This window comes from Cyprinodon variegatus, unplaced genomic scaffold, assembly GCF_000732505.1.
Source record: "Cyprinodon variegatus isolate N-32 unplaced genomic scaffold, C_variegatus-1.0 Scaffold70, whole genome shotgun sequence".
Lineage (NCBI taxonomy): Eukaryota > Metazoa > Chordata > Actinopteri > Cyprinodontiformes > Cyprinodontidae > Cyprinodon > Cyprinodon variegatus.
Window position 1 is genome coordinate 753,899 of NW_015150523.1, and position 6,709 is coordinate 760,607.

General features: G+C 36.4%; 1 non-coding gene across 1 annotated transcript; it reads left to right on the plus strand.

The window, feature by feature from the left end:
- The first annotated feature begins 142 nt into the window (after positions 1–142).
- Positions 143–216, plus strand: trnat-ugu. The gene has a single exon. It is a non-coding gene; the product is annotated as a tRNA-Thr (tRNA).
- The last annotated feature ends 6,493 nt before the right edge of the window (positions 217–6,709 follow it).

The window sequence follows — 6,709 nt, forward strand, 5'->3', positions numbered from 1 at the left end:
GTAAACAGGAGATCCTGGGTTCAAATCCCAGCAGTGCCTGACCTCTTGTCATGTAAACCTAGATGATAAGATTAGTAAGCATTACATTTGTTGGCTTCAGGATTTTTTTCCGTCAAAAACATTTCAGGTTCTATATGCAAATGGCGCTGTTGCTTAGTTGGTCAAAGTGCCTGTCTTGTAAACAGGAGATCCTGGGTTCAAATCCCAGCAGTGCCTTTTAACTAAGCATCCACACTTCTCTGGTCATGATGTTCAGTCTTCTTGTAAGACATCCTTGAACCTCATGGAGTATGTAAGTATCTTCTTCTTCTTTTCAAGAACACTGGAAAGTATGGCGAACAGGAACATAAATAAATATAAACATATGATTTCGAACAGAAGATTACTGGTGCTGTCACCACATGCTTTACTCATCTCGAGCTGCATTTAACCTCCTGTTATTAATAGTGTCTAGATAATGATAAATTCTTTTTTTATTTAGTGGGAGAATAATAATTGACAAAGTTCAATAACCACAAATCAAATGAAAATTTTGTCAAATAAATAATTTTAAAAAATCGCCATCAGAGCCAGCGGTACTTCACACATGACTATGTCGAGAAAGGGCTGTAGCAGACAGGCTAAGGTTAGCCCTGGCTGCGGTTAGCCTCGGAAGTCTGCTGGTTGTCACGGTCCTCTCAACATTGGAATGTTTTTTTTAAATTATGCAATAAATTAACAAATGTGCCATAGAGTGACTATAAAAAGTATAATGTCTTCACCTCAAATGTTCTAAAACATACCTTTATAGAACAACGGCAACAGAAAAGATAACTTTTAAATTAATAATCTGAGCTCTGTGAGTGGTCCACTGGAAGCTACTGCCGCCGCAGTGCATACTGGGACAGCTTTCAATCTCAAGGACGGACAAGTCTGCTCTGATGCATACTCAGTAAAGATGGAGGGGCGAGAACAACATATGGGGACTTTGTCCATTATCTGTCTTGTGTTCTTGTGAATTTGTACAATACTAGGGCTGAGGCTGATGCACAAGTATACATATCAAGAAAAGACTACCATGTAGAGAACTGAAGTGGTGTAGAAGTCAGAGCCAGGCTTGACTTGAAGCTGCAGAAATTTCCAGATAGAGCAACAGAAACAGGCTAAGCAAAAAAAAATAAAATAAAATACTGGGAATAACTCATGCCAGAAAGACTGGACTCGATAATATGGCATTAAGGGTAGAGCGAGGCAGGTATACACTGTAAAGGAAGGGAACCAGGTGGAATGACTTGGAGATAACTAGTGGCAGCAACTGGAGTTAATAACGGTGCTGAGTGATGGCTGGGAGGTGTCCTTGGATAATGCAGCATGGAGTTGAAATCAGTTGGTCCAAAGGAATACAGAAGAAAAAAAACAAAACATGACACCCTACACACACCTTATCAAAGTCCAGCACATTATACAGGCTCTTAATGAATTCAAAACTGTTAATGAATTTGTCTTGCTAAATCAGCACTTTCAACAGTGCTGACTTAGTGGTTCCCAGACATTTTAGTCTCTCACCCCAAAAGTTGCCCTGCAACCGAATTGCAACCCCCTAAAGATAAATCTGAGTACTTCACTTCATATTTATTTGGTAATATAAAGTCAACTAATTATAATAGATCATTTTTTAATGATTTAACTATTTGATTGATAATTTAATTATATTTCTAATTATTTAATGGGTCAAATAATTATTCAATTGTGTAGTTTAAAACTTAATGTTTTATTAATATTTTAATAATGTATTGCATGAAAAAAAATAATGTTATAAATAATGTAATTGTTACATAGTACATTTATTTCATGGGACATTTAGTCATTTCATGATGAACATATTATTATGGGGCACATATTATGGGAAAATGTATTTCATGACATATTATAGCTCAGGGATCACATTACAATGATTGTGAAGACCATCTCAGGATCCCTCACTTTGTGTTTCACGCCCCCCGACAGGTCTTGAACCCCACTTCAGAAACTACTGAGTCAAAGCATTTATTCTGGTTATTCTTTTCCTTTTACTTTCCTTTCACCTTTTCGTTGCTTTGAAGAAGTTAGGGGCACGAGGGTTGAGTTTTCAAATTTTTGTAGAGCTTAAAAATGATCTGCTAACACATTTACCTCAATCTGGATGCTCGTTGCCTGACCAAACAAAAATACTTCTAAAGGAGTGGCAATTTTTTTCCAAGGCTATAGCCTCTTATGAACTCTATGGAGTCGTAAAGCAGGGACTCGATGCTGATTGGTAGGACACTAAAAAAATTGATCAACAGTGCCCAGATATAGAATAGGTTTTCCTCTTGAGATTCAGATGGGAGAGGAAAAAGAGATCATTCAGTCGAACTGTTGTCTTGTGCTGAACTCTTGCTGTGGCTGCTGGAGTTTTGTTATTTCAGAGCGCTTCACAACAGCTATTTTCAACTTTTTTAGTGTTGTGTTTTATATGTTTCAACATTTCTTCATTCAATACGTCACATTTGTATTCAATTAACCCATTTAACCATTCCATGTTTCAGAGAACAGCAGCAGTTGCTGTTCTAAAGGGAGAGGCACTTTGGGTCCAAACTGATTTGTGTTAAGATGGAGAAATATATGACATGCTTAAAAAGCTGCACTTTGCACATTTTGTGTTAGCTGTGTTTGTTTTAGTCTGAGCTATTGCTGCTATTGCAACACAGTAGCTGAGGTCCTATGTCGTGTCTGAATAAGAGTTGTGATAAACAGAGCCCCCACAAAGTAATCACAGCCATAATGATGCCTAATTTGTTTAACTGAATAAGGTGAGATTATGCACAGAATTTTTGTAATTCTGCAAAGAGATTAGACACAGTTTTTCTCGGCTGTGAACTCTAGTATGCACTGTTAATAAACACACATTAAAGTGCTTCCTGCACAATTTCCAAAGGTTTATGGGGTCTTTTTAGGGCCTTGTGTTAATGAACAAAAAGACCCCCCCACCGGCCAAACAAACAGTTAATACAGTTTGTGTCTCACTGTTTGTTTATATATGCACTATGGAAAGCTTTAGATCATCATGAGTGGATTAATGAGTCTGAATGAAAAATATTTTAACTCCTTTATGGAGTTAAATATCCTTATCTCCTTTTGGATTCGAGATCCAACTGATAAATGTTGAAATTAAATTAGCATTAAGAGTTACTATTACATTGTTCTGTAGTATATAGAGATGTAATTCAATTCAGTTTAGTTTATTTACATAGTACAAATTCATAATACATGTCTTCTCAAATGAACAATTTAATCAGATCCACAGTACTTGTTAGATTGGTTAAAGGATTTTCTCTATCCAAGGAAAACAAGCGGATTAATTCCTAGGTGTAATCGCCTGGTCCTCCAGCGCTACATGACTGTGAAAAATGGACTACAGCCATGCAGAGCTGGGATGATATGACACTTCATATCATTGACCATGCCAGACACATTCCTTCTGGGTTAACTTGTGGTGACAGTCAACATTCGCCGTTTCAGAAGGTTGTGGATGGAGCACAACTTACAAAGAAGCAACACTTCATAATGTTTGTAACATAATGAGATGAAATCAGGTAATGCTGTATGGTTTCTGGGATAATTGCAATTGGATAAAAATACCTTAAGCACTACCGGGTAAAACAAAAACTATTCAGGTAAAGTAAGTTGTTTAGAAAATAAGTAAGACAAAATATGTCAGGTTTCTGCCCTCTTTTTAAGTTTATCTTTAGTTTCTTTGTATTTGTAGTTGTATTTGTAGTTTTCTAGCAGTGTTTTGTTCTTGAATTACTCTCTATTGCCCCCTTGTGTTAGTTTCCATTCCCCTTGGCTTCCTTCTAGATGCTTCTATCCACTTCTGTTCCTTGTCAGCTCATTAGTCCAGTCTTTGTTCTGTCTTATATATACTCCCCCTGTGCAGTTCCTCAGTGCTGGTTCCTCCTCTTTTCCTATTGGTTTCTTTCCATAGTTTTTTTAACATATACCAGCCCTGAATTAAAAATCATTAAGTCTAACACTAGGCAGTAAAAACAATCTACAACAGCGCTCCTTATTGCACGAAGGGTGCAGTAGTCTTCTCTGAGCCAGCTCTTCAGTTCTGCAACAGAACAGGATAGGGGAAATCTTCTGATTGTAATGACATAAATATGTTTCAGTCCTTCTTTTCCCATAAACTGTAATTCGTCTAGTGAGCATTCCAGGTCAGAGCTAGCCTGCCTAATGAGCTTATCTAACCACTTCCTCTCAGCAACTGCTTCACACCACAAAAGGTGGCTAATGTCACCACAGATTCAAAGAAAGTCTTAAGGGCATGACAGCTTTATAATTGAAGGCCAGCCTATCAGAGATACTGTCCTGTGTGCTCACAAACTGTGGGTTGCCATTGGGGTACTGCAGTTACCAATTGACCTCTTGGTATACTCCTGACCTCCCCAGCCTTTCCCTGATTATTCCTGGTCGGATTGTATTGACAGTCTATTTTCATGTAAATATTTCATTTACATAAATCTTTTACGCAAAAAAGAACTTTTTACCCTAAAAGGACAATCTGAAAACATAATACAAATACTTTCCAATGAAAACATCCGATTACAGGTTAAACACTAAAGAAATGTATCATCAATTAGGAATTAACTCAAATGTTTTAGAATATTTTTTTAAACGATATACATGATGTTATCTTGGACTAACTGGTTCAAAAAAAGTCAAATTTCTAATGGAAGTCATTCTTTGTGCGTTATTCATATAGAAATTAACCCTAGCAGACATAGTTCATATGGCCTCTGACATTGTACATTAGATTGTGTATAGTAAGGGTTATTCCTAGGGTAAATATATTCATTGTATTTCTTAAATTACACATCATTTATGACCTCAAAAGAAAAAGACATCCCCTTGTTTTCCAAGAGATGTTATAAATAGTCTTCTCATGGGATCATAACAAGCTGGAGCAAGAATTCAATCAGTCAGTTTCATGTAAGCTGAAAACGATTCTCCATAAAAGGGGTAATTCAGCTCCGAGGCTTAAACACTGTTGCTTTGGTGGCAGGCATCCTTATATGACATCTATTTTGAGTATAAAAAAACCTGCCAAACAGTCATTCACTAAAGCCATCCCTGATTAGAACAACTTTAAACGCAGATTCTGTCTGAACATGTTTAACTTCCATGATGCAATTGCTATTGTTTGAAGAAAGCATGAAAGGTTCTGGGGGCTTGTTGCCAACAGGAAAATAAAAAAGAGGGAAACAGCAACTTGATGATATCAAGTCAATAATATGTATTTGTGACTGTCATGATGGGTTCTAGGAGTAAGCCCAAAATGCAGAACACACACAGTGTGTAACAGTGACTCTCTGAATGTTTTAATGTCTACCAGTTTTCCTTAACTTTAATTATTTGCATTGCTCCTAACATATAGAAATAAAGGCTCATTTTTCCAAAGATAAATGAAAATCCAATCTCAAGTATTACATGTTTTCTTTTTTCTATATTTTGTTTAATTTGTTTAGTTGTTTTACTACTTTTACTGACCACTTTCCTTCACTCTGTCATTTTCGTCTTCCAATCTCAGTTATACTATATTATACACTGCCTAGCACAAAAAAAAAAACATAGGTTGCACACTCTAATACTTTGTTGGAGCACCTTTAGCGATGGTTACAGGACACATTTGTTGTGGCATTAAGTTGACATGCTTCTGCAGTGTCACAGGATGTAATTCCACCCAGTTTTTCAATACATTTTCACCAAGCTCTTGCTGTGATGATGTTAAAGTGTCAGTGGGGTTAAGTGACTCAGTAGTGGCCAATCCACATGTGAAAAAAATCTCATGCTCCCTGAATCACTCTTTCAAATTCAAGTCTAATGAATCCTGTCATTGTCATATTTGAAGATATCGGTGCCACAAGGAAAGAAAATATTCATGAATGAAATAACCTGGAGTTCTTCTTTCCAATGTTACCACATGCAAGTTCATTATGGGGGGATTGCTAAAAGTTGCTAAAAGGATTGCTAAAGTTAATGTCTCAATAGATGGAGACCACAAAGGGATTCAGGAGTAGGGTTTGTTTCTAAGTCAGTAACTCAGTGCAATCAGTTGGATTTCCTTAGACAGGATATATAATACCCACTAACATAATAAACTGAACTTAAATACAGGGCAATTTGAATGTATATAATATAAAACTGAATGTGCCTAAGTGATTTGACTGAAATGACAACACAAATCTCAGAATATAAATTGGATCTTTTTTTTATGTGCTTTGAGGCTATGTTTATCTTGATTACAAAAACTCACTTTCTAATCAGATTCTTTTTGAGTTTTTTTGCATATGTAGCAGGCCAAAGTTTTCTCAATGCTCAAACCTGGGAGAGACATGCAGCTGTAACTAAAGGGAAAGGTAGTCCTACAAAGTCTTGAGTCAGCTGAATTGAATAATTCTTTCAATCCACATACCTAACTTTCCAATTTCTTTTTTCTCTAAAACGTTTTGAAATTAACATTAAGCTTTCTTTCAGCTACAAATTAAAGTTTGCAGTAGCTATGATAAGATGAAAATGTTTACGGGCTATGAGCTCTTTTGGAAATAGTTCAACGCATCTATTAACTAAGATGGCATAATCCTGCTTGCATGCAGGTCATATCAACTACCGTATTTTCACGACTATATGGCGCACAAAAACATCTTTT